At 39.5% G+C, this 20,353-nt stretch overlaps 1 protein-coding gene across 15 annotated transcripts in view; it reads right to left on the bottom strand.

Annotated features, from left to right (window-relative positions):
* Window positions 1-20,353, bottom strand: part of CNTN4 (contactin 4) — a 760,740-nt gene that overhangs the window by 506,771 nt on the left and 233,616 nt on the right. The gene's annotated exons all lie outside the window — the stretch shown is intronic.

The following is a 20,353-nucleotide window of genomic DNA, read 5'->3' on the forward strand; positions in this document are numbered from 1 at the left end:
GAGAGAGAGACAGCATGTAAAGAGCCATCCCTCATCCTGCGCACCCACATACTCTCAGACCTTCTGTTCCCTGAGTGCAAGAAGCTGGGGTCTCTATTACTGGCTGTGGGATCTAAAACCCCCAAATAAGAGCAAGAAGTGGGGCGCGATCTCTTACCTCCTCTGTTCCAGTTAGGGTTGCCAACTTCCTAGTTGCACAAAACCGAACACCCTAGCTCTGACCCTTCCTGAGGCCCCAGCCCTGCCGCACCAAACCGGACACCTGGTCACCCTAGCTCCAGTCAGTGAAGGTGGCCCCATACAAGGGGGACTGCACAGTTCACCATGCCAAAGAGCAATGGTGCTGTGTGGCTGCCTGAGACACAATGCCTACAGGAACTCCCGGTTCATCTCTGCACCATCCCTAATACAAGTGGTGCCTTCAAGGCACAGCTTAGCCCCAAAGCAGGAAACACTAGAGGTGTTGGTGGAGAGAGAATGAAAATTCTTAGGAAAAGGTGCTTCATTTTATTTAGGCTGGGCTGCCAGCTGGCTACTCCATCAACCAGAAAGACAAGCTTTGTGCCTGCAAGGAACAGCTTTTCCCATAAGGAAAGACAGGGAGAAAATGCCAAGCTTTTGGCTTTTCACAAATCCAGTGAAGAAAATGAATTTCTGCTGATTTCACCAATAGTGCAGAACCCTTGGCACAGCTCTAATGGAAACCTGTCACTCTGCATTTTCTAGTTCTATCATGCCAATTTGTGTCACATCACCGCTGATTAATATGTCACTTTATGAGATGTGATATAATAATATATTGGAAATTCGAAACATAGTCTTTCCTGCAGGTACGTGCCCTGCATCTCACGTAGGAAGTAGCTAACTTGAATATTTGCACAGGTAATAAAGCACACAGACTAAATTACCCAGATTGGCCACTATTCTGTACTGGATGATTCAATACTTCTCTTATCTGAATGACGTTTCTGCTATATATGAAGGGTCATTTCAAGGCAAGTCCGAACTTGATCAAAATCAGAGTTCTTTTCAGAGCTGACACATAATACATTATCTAGATTGAGAAATGACATAGAACAGACCAGGCTATTTCAGTGAACTAAGGGCTATTACAATGAATTCTTTGCACCCAGCAACATGATTTTTTGTATTCCTAGAAGTTAAAACACTTCTCATCTTGCAGAAAAAAATGTGTCCTTTTTTTATTTTTGGTACTGGAATGCAATGTTGTTCAGTGGGCTTCACCTTGAAGAGTAAAGAATCCATGAAAGGCAGAAGATTTTTTTTAAAATCTATTATTTCAGAATAGTAACATTAATAAAGAGAAAGGATGGTATTGTGATAAAAACCCTGGATTAGGACCCAGAAGATTAGGGATTAAGTCCGAATTCTTCCATAGACTTCCTGTGTGATCTTGAGCAAATCACTTAATCTCTTTGTGTTTTTAGTTCACTAGCAGCAAAATGGTAATGATAATGAGTCCTCTGTCACACCTTTTGTCTGACATGTCTTAATTATAGAATCACAGAAATATAGGGCTGGAAGGGATCTTGAGAGGTCATCTAGTCCCCTGCATTGATGCAGGAACAAGCAGACCTAGTCCGCCCCTGAGAGGTGTTTGTCCAACTTGTTCTTAAAAACCTCCAGTGACAGGATTCCACAACTTCCCTTGGAAGCTTATTCCGGAACTAATTACTCTTACCGTTAGAAAGATTTTTCCTAGCATCTAGCCTAAAGCTTCCTTGCTGCATAAGCTTCCTTGCCCTTTACTTCTTGTCCTACCTCTAGTGGATACAGAGAACAATTGATCATTGTCCTCTTTATAACAGCTCTTACCATATTTGAAGACAATTATCAGGCCCACTGTCAGTCTTCTTTTCTCAAGACTAAGCATGCCCAGTTTTTTAACTTTTCCTCATAGGTCATGTTTGTTGCTCTCCCCTGGACCCTCTCCCATTTGTCTACATCTTTCTTAAAGTGTGGAACCCAGAATTGGACACAGTACTCCCGCTGAGGCCCCACCAGTGCTAAGTAAAATGGGACAGTTACCTCTCATGTCTTACATACAGCATTCCTGTTAATATATCCGACAATGATATCACCTTTTTTTTTAACTCTTATTCCATTTTAATTCATTATAACCCCCAGATCCTTTTCAGAAGTACTACTGCCTAGCCAGTTGTTGTCCATTTTGTAGTTGTGCATCTGATTTCCCCCCCAAGTGTAGTTCTTTGCATTTGTCTTCATTGAATTGCATGGTTGATTTCAGCCCAATTCTCCAATTTGTCAAGGTAGTTTTGAATTCTAATCCTGTCCTGCAAAGTGCTAGCAACCCTTCCTAGCTTGGTGTAATCTGCAAATTTTATAAGCAGACTCTCTGCTCCATATCTTTGCTGCACTTCCCATGCTACCATGGCTACACTGCTATTTATACTCCTCCTAGTTCAGTGGTGCTCTACCTATCTACCATTGTGGGCCACATCCAATATTATCTGTATGGCCCTGAAGATGTCACATGGGATGCAACAGTGTGGCGACTGGGCCGCAAACAGCCCACAGGCTACAGGTTGAGAACCACTGCCCTCAGTAGTGTAGATGTAAGCCTATGTGTTCATATGGTACATAGCACGAGGCCCTAACATTACTTAAAGATTCTTCATGCTACTGTAATACCATTACTACTCCTAATAATGATTTATTTCATAACCAAAGATAAGAAAAGAGCCTCCCACCTCTCAGGGTCTTACAGCCCAGTCTCCAGCCCGAGTCCAAACATCTACACCATTATTAAACAGCCCCTTCTCCCAAGCCCTACAAGCCCAAGTTAGCCGGCATGGGCCAGCAGCAAGTTTTTAAATTGCAGTGTAGACATATCTTTAGGTAACTGAAGGGGAAGATCAAATACTTGCAAAGAATAAAAACAGAAGCAATTCAGAATCAGGGGCGAGCCTTGCAAATAGATTAACATGTCCAAGCCTCCACATGGCGACACATTCACTTTAATGGAGTGCTGCTCTGACGCAGTGATGCACCAATAAGATCCTTCCTCTGGACATTGAAGACATACCTTATATGTAGATGTTGGAGGCTTTCCTAACATTTTCTAAAGTCTCTATTTTCTGATGTAACAAGGCATTATCCTTAATTAAGATACTTGTTTACTGCATTGGTACATTCACTGTTTCCAAATGTGAAAACTTTTTTCAACATACCTGCAAGGTACTTCTCTGGACAATGGTGTTATACCTGATTAACAGCTATATGAGATATGAGTCCAGCTCAATGTATCTCTCTCAAAGGGCTTTGTTAGTTTCTGACTACACTGTTCCAATGAGACAGGCAAAGAGAGCCTAGAAATCTGTAGAGCCACATCCTATACAGTCCTCCTATGGCAAGTTTTTGACCCACCAAGCAGAATTTCATCAAGCAGTAATCAGAGTTGCATGTATGCTCATGAAATTAAATTGGGACAGTTTGATTCCTTGGGAGTATACTTGCTCATATTGAAAAATCACTCAAGATTCTTGCTAGAGCTGCCTTGACCAATAATGCCTCTGCTTATCAATCTGAGTCTTTTGAGCTCTGTGCAGTCAGAGTCACAATTCCTGACCTAGATAGCAGCAGAGGGAGCTGAACCATGTAACTCATGACTGTAAGCTTCAGTGATACTGTACAGTGCTCAGCCCTCAGCTTTTGAGTCATACTTTCGTTTGATTTTAGCTCTTTAATCAGGTGAATAAAACCAGTTGAAACATATAGATAGAGTATAAATGCAAGAATTTTCAGACTTAAAATAAAAGGTTACTGACAGTTTTAATCATATGTGCTGATCACAGGTTACTGGAGATATTTGAGTAGGGCACAGAGTCAGATCCCACAAATTTTAATCACAGCCTGTGGCCCAGATATACTAAGACCTTCAGTGATGTTAACACTTGTGGAAGTGACCTAGCCTAGCTGTTGTGAGAAATTTGGGCAAAATTTCTTTAGTGTAGACAGGGCTTGAAGCATAAACGCCTTCATCCACACTGGCTGGGCAAAGAGACTTGAACAAGGAACCTGGGGTGGAGGAGAAGACTCAGATCAGATGATGACCGAGATCAGGAGACTTGTGGAGAAAACACCATGTCTTCATGTAATTAATGAGTATATTGTACTTGTAATTAATATACACTAAGTGTAGGGGAGGCAGAATTAAGGTTGCATGAGTGACTTTAATTTTGACATTCCTAACTTTTCAGTGTTTTACCTTAATAACGTTTTCAACATAGCTTTTGTAATATTTGAATAGGGAACAAACTCATATCATTCATTAAAATGCTCCTTCAGACCAATACATATGTGATGTTCCTATCCAGTCAGTGAAAAGATAACAAACATTATGATGAATATACTCATCACATCCCAGAGAAACAGCCAACTAACCATAGATTCGTGTTTTTGTTCTGAGCAGTAGCATTAATGGTTTTAGAACACGGCAGCATGCACATTTCTGAATTCATATTGATAATTGCTTCAGGATAATTTACTGCGGTGAAGTGCTACATGAGCATAATGCACTAGTAGATATTACCATAGTAAATTAAAAAGGAACAGTTACTGATAGCTTGTATAAAATTAATGTACCATTGAGCTTATCAATATCAATAAAGGTACGTTATGAAGGTCAATAGCAAGAAGAAACTAACTCTGGATACACATCAATTTGTCGGCAGATGCAGAGTCACCTGAAATTGCAATATGGAAGTTTCACAGAGAGAAGAGAGGAAGAGATCATAAACAAGAGATTATAATACAAATTCAGGCCCGGTCCAATTCCATTAACTTCAAAGGAGTTGCATCTGTTTCCACGAGTCCTGAATTTGGAACCAAGACTATAAAAGATACACTAAATAATGCACACAGACTTGGGTACAGAATTTACTCCAACCTCCAGGCAGGTTTAAGTTGCCTCATTTTCACTTATCTGGTAGAAAAGCATTCTGACTTTGGATTCGACAGCATTAGAGAGACAACTGTTGCTTTAAGATAACTTTTGAGAATATGCATTATCCTAGAAATGAGTTCTTCTTCTTCAATATCAAGCATCCATGTAATGTTCCTTCTTTTTTTCATTTATACATTTTTTAAAGATAATATAGTGCTTGTGAAAGGTGCTGGAATGACAGTCCTGGAGGTTGAAGTCTTCTTATATATCCAGAGATAGAGCAGTAGTAGTGCAAATTTCCTCACACTGGTCTACCAAAGCAACCCTCTAGGGATCATATTTAGGTGCATTAAAATTGTTCTGAGGGATTATTCATTAATTGGTCTCTTTGATGAGACTGCCTGTAAAGGGGCCAAATTGCTGCCAGTTGTGATGATTGCTATGGTGATGTAAATACAGCTAGGAGGTAAATTAAGAACTACCAACTATTTAAAAACAGACCACTGAACAACCATTAGATGGTAAACTTTGAGGGGGATGGGGGTGGTAATCATTCCTGACATGGGATTGATTGGAAACTGTGTTATCAAGGTGAAACACTCCATTTTCCATGATCAATGCTTCTGTGTTGGCACATAGAAAATGCATAGGGGATAAAAACAGAAAAAAATGTGTACATACAAACAGTAACATCAGAAACAATCCCCTCAATAAATTTGATTCTATGCTTTAATTTCCCTATTGAAAAATCTTCTAGAATTATTTGGGATCAAACTATGGAGGCTCTCTGGAAATTTAAAAATATAACCAGGATCTACAGAAATTAATCTAGAATTTCATAGAGAATGATCAACCTCCTATGGGGTTTTGAAGTATCTTACAAAGTAGAATAGAATTAATGAGGATGGTTACAACAAACTTACAGAAAATTTAACATTTTCTGTTAAATCCTAGATTACTATACAGAATACAGGACACTTTTAGACTAATTGGCAATGAAGGTGAAAGTTCCTCATAGTGAACTATAAAATAGGATGATAGAAATGTCCAAATTTTGTACTTCTCTTTTTAGTGCACAAGGAGAGAAGCAGAAATGAATGAAGAAAGCAGAAGAGTAACTAAACAAGCGGATGTGACGAGCTGTTCCAATGCCGCACTAGGCCAACGGGGACAGAACAATCATTATGGACCCAGGAGACCATGCCCTTTTTCCCTTCTGCGCATGCTCCAAGTGGAGGAGCCAGATAAAAGGAGGCAGCCCAGCTCAGTTGGGGCTGGCTGCGGAGGAGGAAGGACATGTCCTGAGGGCTCCTCCAGAGGCCCGTGGATAACCCAGAGTACACTGTGGATAACTTGCTGACTACAGAGACTGACATGGATGCCAGATCGCTGCCAACCAAGGAGACACCTGAGATACAGCTTGTGGTAGGAAGTGACCCAGGGGATATAGTGGAAGCTGCTGCCTAATCCTTTAACTAGGGAGTCCCAGGCTTCACAGGACCCTGGGTCAGAACCTGGTGGAGTGGGAGGGGCTGGGCTCCCATACCACCCCCAAGGGCTATCACTTGCCCCAGCCAGGTTGCAGGGCTCCAGACTGTTTGTTTGCTTTGCCCTGCCTGGGAGCTGCAACCTGATTGCTGCTTTGCCCTGCCCAGGGGATAATTCCCCAAGTGCTAATGACTGCCCCAGCCAGGAGGCTGCAGGGCTCCAGACTATTGGTTTGCTTTGCCCCGCCCAGGGGCTACAGCCTAATTGCTGCTAAGTACTATTGTTTGCCCCAGGCAGGAAGCTTCAGGGCTACAGACTGTTTGTTTTGCCCGCTCAGGGACCCATGGACTATTCGTTTAAGTGACCCATCTGGGGGCCAGGACCACTTGACTGAAATCACCTGCTTAACAAGGAATCCCGACGACTGGGCGATGGGGGATATCAACCCCGCACTGGGCTGATGGGGGTCCCCCAGCTCGACACGCAGGGCCCCCGTCACAGTGGAATTAAAGAGGAAAGAGTACCATCATCCACATTCCACAAGCCAGTACAGTAAATAGCAGGTGTGTCACAGAATCAGCAACAGCAGCACTCTCTAACAAGCAGCAGTATGAAGATACAATCTGTCGTATTTTGGACTATCTGATCTGGCTCTGATTTAGTATGTCCCCACGTGAGTCCATGTTGAAAATGGTTTCTAGAAGACTATCAGAATATACTTTCCAGTCACTCTGCTTGGAATGCAGCAATTTTAGTAATAGAAGATTTATAATCACCCATGATGTGGTGAACTGATTTTTCCCCATCCCTTTATCTATGCAAAGACAGAGAATTTGAGAATGGAACCAAACCTGTATAGCAAGAAAATGTATTTGAACATAACTAAAGCTAATTGAACATCCCTTTCTTTGGGGCTGTAAAATTTCAAAAGTTCAACTATCATTTCTCTGGAATCCTATGCATTTCCTCTCTATGAATTCTGAAGGATGGTCTTATAAGGAAAATCTCCATAGATTCTTGATTTGACTCATGGAACTCACTTTTCTTTCAACAGTGTGCATTCCACATGCCCTCTTTCTGTATTATTCAAATCCACAATACATAGTTTGGAAAGCATTGCTGCCAAATACATCTTAACTTGTTATTTTTACAATATGGATTGTAGTAGAATTTCTTAAGAAAAGATCCACCCCAAAAGACCAAACTAAGTATCCAGTCTGAAATATTGTAGATATTAAAGAGGACTTTCAACGCTCCTCAATATTACACAGTATATTTTCTAGTTAACTTTTCAAATTTGCTATAAAAGATTCAGCTTGTCTGGGGAAAGGGAGACAGAGAAATGGCAGCCCAAGTCATGTTTGTTTTCACCTGAGTTGATTTATCACTCCAGCTGCCTGGAACTCCTCAGTTCTTCAATGTCAGAAATAGTCTTCCCACATTCCAAAGATAGCTGAGTCAGCAGGTAGTACACTAGGGCACCTGGCTCTGGAGTTTACCTGTTGATTCTTAGGGGCAGATCCACAGCTCATATAAGTAGTTGCAGCTCCGCTGACTTCCGTAGAGCTATGAGAATTTGATGATGGAATCTCATGTCAATGTCAACATATGAGGATTCAGCAAACACTATAGGTGAATATGTATGTGTTAGGTTAGATCAACCCAAGAAACACAAACATAGTTATTTGTGGGACAGACAAGATTGTCAATGACTGTTGCAGGCTATTGTATCCTTGCTTTGCACTGTTCACATTTTTCACATAACATGTCAATGCACCTTGCTTCAAAACGGTTAATGGCAATATGACAAATCTGCATCAGGGACTGTTTGACCCCAGCAACTGGGAAACATCTGACAAGCTTTCAAGCTTGACAGTGTATTTTTATCAATTTTACTGGCCACTATAAACATTTAAACTAGTTGTGGATCTGTTGCCTGTTGTTACTAGCATGAATCAAAGTTTTCGTCTGAAAAAAGAAGAGAATTCCCACTCTATACTTTGAAAATTCTAAAGAGCTTGGAATTAGCCATCCCTTTGCTATAGAGTATTTTCTGTTTATGTAGAAGTGTCACAACTACTAGACACGTTCATAAAATACAGGAAAGATCAATGAACTTAGTTATTTACTTATTTCCAAGGATAAACATTCTTCATTCAGATAAACTGGGATGTGACTTGTATTATCACGTACAAACCAGACTTGTCTCATTAGAGACAAGAAATTGTGTGAAACCTCCCAACCGCAGCCCAGGATTTCATTTAATATACAGTACCACAATGTCAATGCAAATGAAAAGGAAACATTTAAACAGTGCTATCCTTTTTGCGGGGAAGCAGTGACAGCTTACTAGGGTATGGAATCACACTTCTGGAACATCAGCAATTTTAAAGAAATTACTGGCATGCTGTGTTTGGTTTACTGTCTCCCACCTTGCATTTTACAAAGTGTATCAAAGCACACAGTGTAACAGCTCCAATTTCTTTCACAGCAGCTACACTGTATGAGAAAAATTGACAAATTAAATAGAATGCAGCCTCGAAAGCAACTGTAAACTATGGCTGCCCAACAGAACAGAATTACACTCCTCAGAATAACATGTTAAGGAATGCTTTGGCGATCAAATGTAACATGAGCTGGTGATACTATAAAGCTTCTGGAGAAAGATACACACACACACACACACACGCACACACACCCTGACCCAGCAATTGGAACCTCTGGTGTTCTGCCTGACAGTGTTTTCAGGTAAGGAGCACTACCTAGAACAGAAATGTACCTATTGATTTTTCTCGGTATATGTAGTTTTAATTTGATGAATTCTCAACCTGTCCTTCACATTACAAAAACATTAAAAATATCTGATCTTAACAGAAATTGATGCTAAGCTAAATGAAACTCCTACTACTTCACTGGAGACATTAGTGTTAATCCAGTCAAAACACTTGAAGTTCGCTACTTCAGCAAGTGTGACATGCATATGACTAAGTGCTCGTGACATGTGCCTACATGTGTTATTTATCTTGATCTAAAAGGATAAATTAATATCACAAACACATTAAATTCATGCTCTCTTTCCAAAGAATTACAAGCACTGCGGATTGAGTCTTTTCAACTTCAAAGGCCGGTTATGATGTTAACCTTATTGGCTAGACAAGATATGAAACACTTTATTATATTGTTTATTACTTGAACTGACATCACATTATACTATGGACAGAGCACTGCCTCACAGCATAGAAGTCTATCTCAGATTCCATTAAAAAATCTCATTTTTGAATAGTTCATATTTCAGCCATTCAAATCAGCATGTAAGCAGAGGCTTCAAACAGCATGTTCTCAAACTTGCACACATATATACATATATGTGTGCGCTCCTTTTAGATACACAACACTTCAGTGAAATTTGTGCAGTCACACTTTTTTAAAGAACAACAAATAAAACAATTTAGATGGCTTCAAGTGTCATCTTGGGAGCTCTCCAGCATGAGAAAGTGCTTGCTCCCTTCCACAGACTTACAAAAGGAGCAGGTTTATCCTGAATCTAATCTTTTACACCCCTCTGAGCCATTCGACAAGCATGGCCAGGCAGTTGAACTATTCTTCTGTAAGTCCCACCCTTTTTAAAGGAAAAAGGAACTGGATATTCTAATGAGGCATCCACTACCTGTAGAGCTTCAAAGTGAAAAATAAAATCTATACATGGTGAACACCCTTTGATGTCCAGACAGGCTGCATTCTTTAGCTGGTGAAACAAATAAAGCAATGGGCTCAATCCTCCAGTTCTCTAAACCCCCTTTAACGCTCCTCATCCCATGTTTGGGAAGTTTAGGACCCAAACCAGCTCCTACACAACTTAGAGGAATCACAGGTATGTTCTGTTCCAGCATGTACCCTTGTCACCATTCCACCAATGAGGAATCAACACTCCAGTTTCTCCCCCTCTGACCTGTCAGACCCGCTTTCCACCCTAGACAATCCCCGCAAGCTCACTTTGCCATCAGAGGATTCCCCTCTTCCAGACAGCTTTAAGGTCATTTTAGGCCATAGGTGCTGAGGCTCAGGCTTCTCATTTCCTATCCAAACATTAAAGGCATTTAATCACTGCACTCACTTCCTCTGACTCTCCATATCATTCCCTATGCTCTTCTTGTCCCACTCTTGTAATTTGTCTTTTTGTCTCGGTGATATCCTCAGGCTAAGCAACCAACCCGCACTGTGTTTGTTAGACAAGTTGCAATGAGTTTAATACTGTGTATATGAAAGATTGTGCTGACTGCAGCCCTTCCAGAATGAAAGGGCAATAAACATAAGAATGGACCTTAAAGAAGGGTATCCCAATAGTGAAGTAACTGGAGTTACTGGGCCCATTCATATAAATAAAGTTAAGCATGTCTTAAATGTTTTGCCGGATCACTGTGCTGTCGGGGGGATAAGTGAAAATGGCAACACAAGGCACTGTCAAATACAAAACCAAAACAAACTGAGAAACAAGCTTAGAGTAGAGTTTTGCAAACAACTGATTTTTTGGTTCTCTGGTCAAACCAAAAGAACGTGTGTGGGGGCGGGGGGGAGAGTTGTTTCAGGTCCACCCAAACAAACAAAAAAATGTTTGAAATATTTAGGCAAACTAAAAAGTCAAAATCAAATTAGTTTGGGATAGAACAAAACGTTCAACTACAAAAAGGCTTTGAGTGTTTTAAACCCTTTAAAAATAAAATTCAAAACTAAGGAATTTTGAATTGAAAAAAAATCAAACCATATCACTTTTTCAGATTTTTTTTAAAACCAAAACTATTCAGCAAATTTTACAGAAGTTCATGAAATGTTTCAGTCAAACTGAATCCGCATTTTTCCAAGAAAAAAATTTGGCCCAACCTTTTTTGCCCACTCTAGTTTAGAGGAATACTTGGACATGAAAAATGCAGTCAAATGTCAACTATAGATTTGGTCCACCTCCGTACATGAGTATGGGGGGATATTCTACAGTCCCAGCTGACACATATTCATGACTCCTAAGTCAGGTTTAAGGTCTGTGAGTACCAATCTGCAGATGTTAGGGGAATTCTCGTGTGCTGCATATCAAGATAGATATCAACTTGTACTTCCTTTTTAGAACTTACATGTATAGCCTCATATTTCACCATGTCGTGGTCTCAGTTCTTTCAGCATTTGAAACCAAATGAGAATATAACTAAGCTTGTTTATATTTGGAAAGTAGCACTGCATGCATTTAGCAACTTTCATAACGGATGCTAATGCACATACACAATACATTCCATACTACGAATTACTTCATGAGTGTTCTGAAAACATCACATTAAATTTGGTTTGAATTGGAGTACAAATATTTACATAACAATTCACTTCCAAGCAATTATGATGTCCCTGTCTTGCCAGGATCTTGTGTAATATTCTCACTAAGCGATGAGGTTTTCCATTGTCAGAATAAGATGCAATCTGCAGGGTTCTCATTACACAAAATGCCATTAGCAGGTACTATGATGTTAAGGAAATTGCTAACACTTTAATAAAAACAACCCCTAACAATTCTAGTGTAAGCAGAATTTAAAGTACTTTCTTTCTTATGTTTTATTTCAATTATACAATTAAATAATGCAGCAAATTAACCAATACAGAACGGATATCAAAATAATATTAAGAAGCTGATTTCAGAAGACATGAGCAACATATTTCAAATCAAAGCAGACAATTCATTATTAACTAAATCCATTGTAGCTAAATCTTAAAACGGTTTCTGATTCATGAATGCTGGAATAGCCAGACAGGACAGGGTGAGTAAAGAACAGAGTGGCAGCAATTAGAACTCCCTTTCTTTCATCAGTTCCAATCAGCCCTTAATACTATTTTAATGGAGGAGAATTTTTTTGTTTTTGTTTTTAGTATTCAGTACCTTTCTCTTCTTTGAAAATTCCAGCCATTTCTCTCTTTCTCAGTTTAGGGCCTGCTGCACTGCAGGTTAAGCCATTATAAACTAAAGGTCTGCCACTCTGCAGTGATTGCAGACCAGAATGTCTCATATCCCAAGCACAGGAAGACACTGCAGCTACCACGGGCGCCTGGGTGGTGAACATTGAGATAATTATTGTCATCTATATATTGTTAGATGATAACAACAAAGCTATGGTCTTCCATAGAATTCAAAACAAAACAAACCCTGAGAGCTTGGCTCCATTTTAGGTTATTCAAAATGGAAATGATTTACAAAAACCACACAAACAGAAGATGATGATTTTTGTTTATAAATCTAATATGGCCATCGCAAAGCAGCCTTATTGCTTGTGAAAGGATTGGCCACGTGGTGAACAACTAATATTTACCTAAGGCTTTATTCATGTAACACGTTTTTTTCCTTATTTCTTTCAACTTTCTAATGGGGTAACAACATAAATAAAAGAAAGAACATTACCAGATGTCATGCAGTGGGCCAGATTCTGATCTCATCTGTATTGCTGTAAATCCAGACTAGCCAATCACTTACTGCAATACAATTAATTCAGTAGAGTTACATTGCATTTAAACAGCACCAAGAGAACTGCTTTACATTACTACCAATTTCTGGTTCATAGTTTTCTCATATGCTTGTTTTGAAACTGGAAAATGAAACTACAAGGAAAAAAATGTAACAATGTTCACAGAAAGCAAAAAAAAAGGAGACAACTATTTCTATGCGAATAAGCACTAAGTTTAAAAACCCCTTTCAAACAGTAATAATCTGCCATTGGTCCACCTTAACTCACAAGATTGTACTCTGCACTAACGTGCAGAACTCACAGAGTTGCTGTGTTGCTGCCGTAGCATCTTTCTTTATAAGTTTTGCTTTCAGGATGTGATCTAACATCAACCATTTTGGTATAGTTAGGTAAAGAGTCAGAGAGTAGAGATGGTCAGAAAATGTACTCCCCCAGTGCACAAAGTTTCAATTTTTCAGTGACTTGAGGACAAACTAAATATTGTCCAAAACCAAAATTGTTTGATTTGCTAATGCTACAGTGCCTTATGGGAATTGTAGTTCGGATGCTTCCGGTACCCACCCACCCCTCTTCCCCATCACAGTACTTTTGCCACCCACGATGCACTGTGGCCTCTCCTTTTTGTGAGGAGACATGATGCATCATGGGAATCCAAGGCCATGATTCATCATGGGAGATGTAGTCCAGCTGGAGAGCCCAACCCACAAGAAATGGGGATATGAGGACACCAAACTACCTCTCCCATGAAACACTACAGCAGAATATCCAAATCAACATATTTTACATTTTCAGACTGTTTTCCAAAGAATATTTACACAAAATTTTCACCCAGCCCTGTATGACAGTATTGTAAATATAGTGGCACAGTTTTGAGCATACCTACGCCCACATCCAAGGGAATTTGGAAAGATTTCTGGTTTCACAAGGCTTAGCTGTGAAATAAGCCAGTTTGCTTCTTTCAGTTTGTGAGTTTGGGGGCAGGAATTCCCCCTTTAAACTTGTATTGAAACTAAAGGAAGTTTGCACAACCCCTGTGAAACAAAATTAACAACTTTCACCTCTAATGGAAGGATGAGTAAATTCTTGAGGTGGGGTTATCCCCATGACCTGGGCACTGGTGTTGGGCTCAGATTCCTGGAAGAAGGGATTGCCTTGCATGGTGTTTAATCATTTATTTCAGGATTGATATGTGTTTGCAAATAAAGAGAGTTCCACTTAGAATATACCCAGGCTACACTTCACTGATTTCTCCTTCAACAGGAAGCTAACTCGTATGGTCCTGAACATGTGTGCTGTTGTAACCCACAAACCTTCTGGGGGTGGTGTTCTGTCCCCTCTAGTGGCACCGAGACCACTCAGAGATTAATGACTCTGCTACAGCTTTAGCTCAGAGCCATGTGGCTTTTAACTCATGCAGTCGAGGCTCATGCATTTAGCTCCAGAGATCCCAGGTTTGATTCCGGATGATCCTCCACTTGTAACACTGGCAGATGCTGCTCGGCGGCAGGCGGGTTCGAACCTGGGACCTCTGGAGCTAAATGCATGAGCCTCTACTGCATGAGCTAAAAGCCACATAGTTCCTAGCTAAGGCTGTAGCAGAGTCATTAATCTCTAAGGGGTCTCGGTGCCACTAGAAGGAACAGAACACCACACCCAGGAGGTGTGTGGGTTACATTGCCACTCAGCAGAGGGGCCATGGGGGGTGGGGTTAAAACAGGAAACTTATGTCAGAAGAAAGCGCAACATAATTTACAGAGATACAACTGGTAGGTCTTGCTATTGTGTATGTTGAAAATTACACGATCCAAATGAAAATGACAGGAAAATGCAGCATGCGTGCTGATTTCTGGTGCAGTGCAGCGAATAGGTGGTCATGCTGATTGTTCCTCTAGATACATGTTTACACAGTAGCTTCCTAAATCATAGAGGATATTACTTATACTAATAGTGAGTGACAGGCATTTTACATTATGTGAGAAACGAAGGCTATTCCTTTGTTGAACATGCTCTATTGAAAAGCACAAGGGCTGAAAAGAATATGCCTATCACATCTACAGTATTTGCAAGGGGAAGCTTTCAATGAACAGAATAGTATGAAAAAGTATTGTTAGGCTTAGACACACTCGTGTGATCACCAGCATCCCAGAAGAAGCTATAAATATACCTTTTTCTCCTTCCCCCTGTTGCCCAAGACAAAGACACCAGAAAAACCAAGTTTCAGAAAACCCACTTGTTCTCCCATTTTCATTTTCTAAGAGGGGGGGAAATGATAAGGAATTAAAACCAGATTTTTTTTTCCTCATCCCTTAACAGCTACGTCCTTGGGAAAATATTCTAGGTCAATTGACTCACTGAAAAGCATAAACACAATGCTCCTCCACACGACTAAACCAGAGCGCACTCTCGCTTTTGAAACTTCAGGAAACCATTTTATTAATTCTTGACAACAAACCCTTGAATCTTGGCACATAAACAAAACAACAAATGGCAGCAAACAAAAGAGAAATACCAAACCATGCAGATAATGAACCTGTGGTAGACATGCCTGTCAGAAATGTGCTCCCTAGAGCTTTGACAAACATGTATCCAGCTGGAATCTGTAGGTCTTCCCAGCTCAATCAGGGTCTAACCTGATGGGGAAATCTACCTCTTGCTATCACTTGCTTGTCCCTAATGTACAATAAGGAAGCCTGGCTTACAGTCTCATTTTTACTTGCATATGTTGAAAATATAACAGAGATTCCACTTTACCAGTGGAGACATTGCTTTGACAGCCCATTCACCCTATTCTGTGCCTATACCAATATCCTAAATTCACCGTGAGAAACTATCATAAATCATAATATATTTTGTTTGTACATTTCATATCTGTGTACATGGCAGATAAGAATCACTTCATCCCCACCTTCCCCCCAAAGATGCAGCTGATCCTTAGATTAAATTTGGAAAGTACTTGATAGCACAGAGCAGCATTATCTATAACAGTGGCTCTCAACCCTTCCAGACTACTGTACCCCTTTCAGGAGTCTGATTTCTCTTGCTACCCCAAGTTTCATCTCACTTACAAAATCAGACATAAAAATACAAAAACAGTCACAGCAGACTATTACTGAAAAATTATTTCTCATTTTTAACCATATAATTATAAAATAAATCATTTGGAATATAAATATAGTACTTATGTTTCAGTGTACAGTATATAGAGCAGTATAAACAAGTCATTGTATGAAATTTTAGTTTGTACTGATTTTGTTAGTGCTTTTCATGTAGCCTGTTAAAACTAGGCAAATAGCTAGATGAGTTGATGTACCCCCCTGGAAGACCTCTGCATACCCCCAGGGTTACATGTACCCTAGGTTGAGAACCACTGCTCTATAATGTTTTAATGGCAGATGTGAAGAATCATCCCACATGCTAGTGAAATCACCTAGCTGAGATTTATGTAGGTAGAGCTTAATTATGTAAAATGTAAGAAGACTGAGATACCTCTTTTCTTGGAAACAAATATGACAGGATATTGAATGATCAAGTACTCAGGGCCATTGTTTTAGGACTCACTTGAAAGACAGCATCTCCGGCAGCACAGTGCCACATAAAATTGTACTGGGAGCAGAGGGAGAGTATCAAGAGAAAAGACAGCCATGTTCTGAATCACCATCATCACATCTTACAGTAGCCTGTGTGTTCCTCAAGGATTTTACATTAAAGATTAACCAGAATTGGCTCGTTTTAGCTTAGGTTTGATATGTTCACAGCCCGAGGTGATATGGCTACTGGCCAATAAAAATGAGGGTAGTTTCACAGCTAAAGCAAACAATAATGGCATTCTGTTGAAGTGATACCTAAAGGGTCAGTGGATAAAAACAAACAAACCTTTTATGTTATAACCACAAATAAAAAAAATTGTATACTAAGAATTCTACCCCATCCAGAATATATCTGCCATGTGCAACCAAAGGAGGACTTTGCACCAGGTTTCAGAGCTCAGTCCCATCCCACAAGTCTACACTGCAGTTTTTAGCCTGGCAGCACAAGCCCCACAAAGCCGAATCAGTTAACCATGGCTCTGACACTCGCTGCTGCATAAGGGTTTTTTTGCTGTGATCTGTTACTTCTTAGGGGAAGGTTCCAACGTTGTCCAGAGCTTTGGTCACCCTTTGCTGTGAAGCTAGCATAAGACTGAAATCTAAATGAATAAATTACACAGTCTCTCACATGCACACGGGTATATTTTGGTGTGTTATATATCAAGATACTATACAATGTCACATGATATCTCATTTTCTGGCTCAGGTCATATGAGGAGTCTGGCTTTTGCACTTCATTATTTTTCCTAATTACTGAGCCCAGCAGTGCAAGATTTAAATCATATTGTAAACTGAAGTGGAAAAGATGGTAAGTGTTTGCAATGTCAATAAATGAATGCCCCTTTCCTTCCCTCTTCTTCTCCCATCCCCCATATTAACCAGGGTAAGTAACAGATATTTTAATTTACGTGGAATCGTTTCCAAACTATATCCCAAACTTCCAAAATTGAGAGCCTAATTTTAGGCACCAAAATAAAAAGTAGCTTGGTTTTGGGTGGTACTTCTATATCCTTTCACTTTCAACAAAAACTACAGGTGCTCAGCACCACTAACATTCTGGACATTTAAGTACCTGCCTAACTTTAGACTCTCAAGCTTGAAAAATGTTGAATGAACACACACACACACACACGGTCATATCAACAGGTAGTGAACATCAGCAGAGCTCCACTGAAGCCAGTGGAGCTAAACCAATTTACACCACTTGAGGATTTGGCCAATATTTATAGTGCATTATACCATTGTAATGTGTTTAGCTTAATAATCCTCCTAATAAGCAGAAAGGTATTTGCAATATTCCATAAACCTCATCTCCCTGGACCCCAGCTCAGGAAAACAGTTAAGTACATGTTTAAGTTCATCCTTATTTATAATAGTTAAATATGCTTAAAATTAAACGTATGCTTAAATGCTGTCCTGGATAGGTATGCTTCCTTGAACTGGAGCTTCAATTAAATTAAATAAGAAAACTCAGCAGCAGAATTAGAGGTTTTTACCCTTCTGACTCCACAGATTTATATGTTATTGCTGAATGGCATGTTAAAAGACTAAGGGCTAAACTCCATTCTCAGTTACAACTCTCTGGAGCAATGTTCTTGGGCTTCTCTTAGACTAGAGTGAGACTTCCTTACAAAATTAGTCTCATTTAAGCTATAGAATTGCTCTTGCAAATTCAGTCCTAATCCAAAGACAACTGAATGACTGGGAGTCTCTCTGTTGATTTCACTGGGCTTTGGATAAAGCCCCATGAGAACAGGAAGTAACCATAAATCTCACACTTCGTAAGGCAACTCACATCTTTTCATGTATTTATACCTGCTCCTGTATTTTCCATTCCATGCATCTGATGAAGCGGGTTCTAGCCCACAAAAGCTTATGCCCAAATAAATTTGTTAGTCGCTAAGGTGGCAGAAGGACTCCTCATTGTTTTTCATAAATCTAATGTGCAAGTGGAGTGCAACTGTACCTCATCAAAAGGAAAATTCTCCTATTCAGTAGAATAATTGTAGAGTTCCCTTCTCCATCCCTTCCACATTCATGTATACAATGGAAATATACACTCGTGAGAAAATGAGAGTTATCTCTCTGTGGATGAAAACCTATAGGGTTTACATGTAAATAAGAAAAACTACAAACTCAGTGTTTGTTGCAAGGCATAAGGAAGGAGAGGATGCATTTTTACATGCCCGGAAACTGATAAGCCAAACAAAATATCAACTTCCTTCAGGAGAAATGATCGTAAAACAGTTTTAAAACAATAGGTATGTTACAAATTGTGTCCTTTGTTTTGCAATAAAACAGAAAGTTGTGGGCTGGTGCCAAAAGAACCACACCTCATGGAGGTAATTACACCATTTGGTTGACACTTTTTTTGTGGGTATGGGGTGGGGTGGGGCAGAACAAGTTTAAAGCTCTTGGTTTTAGTGTCTTGAAGAACATTGGGAAAGGACTACATATGTATAGAGAAGCACTTACATTTTGCAAGATGTTTATGGCATCACGACTGATTTAGAGTTTTGTTCAGATTCCCTCAAACTCTCACTCTATCAGAATTTGAAGACATTTTGTATTATCCCCTAAATGGCTTACCTCTTTCTTGCTGTGATTATGACTACTGCTCAGGGCAGATAATCAAATTTCTTGTGAATCAAAAGGAATAAAACCATAAGGTGAAGCTGTTAAAAACCAGCCATCAACAAAAAGGTCAGGGCCTCTGGCAATGAAATTAAAAAAAATACTCTCCAGTCTTCAAACAGATTTATTCTTCATATAAAGCAGGTCCATTTAGCTAGGCAAAATTTCAAAACTAGTAGTAAAGCATGTTAAAAGCTTTCTTAATTCAATTTTCTCTGGCATTTATCATGTTTAATAAAATACCTAAATGTCAACTAGATTTATAAAAAAAATTATAGTTTAATAAATGCGTAAACTGGATTATTCATGAACACAACTTACATGGAGCATAATATCCTATATTGATATAGATTTTTGTTTACTTCTCCATTACAGAGGTAATTAGTGTGTGCATACAAAGATTTTATTTTACAGTAACAGGTACTAAAAGAGAGACTGGCTGCATTCATGACTCCATGTCGCATAGTCAGTCGTCAACTTCATGGTGTTTATTTTGCTTTTTCTTCTTCACTATGAACTTTTATTGACTTTGACACAGGGACAAAGGTGCAAGGAAATCTGACCAACATCTGTATTATTCACAAAAACACCCCCACACAATTATCCAATTTGTTAGCACTCAAGTGGAGTGGAATACTGTACCCGACTTGGTGAACACCATTGACTTGGTATAAACTTCATTTGTGCACTAGCTTTATGATTAAGCTTTTCTGGAAAGACAAAGAAGAATCTAAGAAAAAAACATAAGTTTAATACTGGAACTACGCCAGAACTGAGATCTCTGGATAACTTACGATGCACTGAAATCTCTTCTTTATACTGCAATTTACTGTTAAGTAACAATAATGACACTGTTTAGAGATATTCATAATCTGTTTCGCTCTTTTCCATTTATACATGCAAGTATATAATGCAAATAGGATGACATGAAAATAATGAAGTCTTGGTGCTATTTCAAGGTCACTGTGTAGTGGCCAAATACCTTCAGAGAGTTGTTTTGGTTAGAAGTAGAGCTACTGGGTCAGCTGATTCAACTACATCATAGCATAGCTGGTTTAACTGTCTCCTTAACTAACCTCTTCTGAGGGATGTTTAGTCTAGCCTTGAATATTGTCAGTGTTGGAGATTCCATCACCTTCCATAAATAGCTTTATGTATAAGCAATATCCCTGTGTAGCCCACTGACCAGTAGGTTACAGCTGTATAGGGTCTAATGTTTCTGA

Source organism: Mauremys reevesii, linkage group 7 (assembly GCF_016161935.1).
Source record: "Mauremys reevesii isolate NIE-2019 linkage group 7, ASM1616193v1, whole genome shotgun sequence".
NCBI classification, from domain to species: Eukaryota; Metazoa; Chordata; order Testudines; family Geoemydidae; genus Mauremys; species Mauremys reevesii.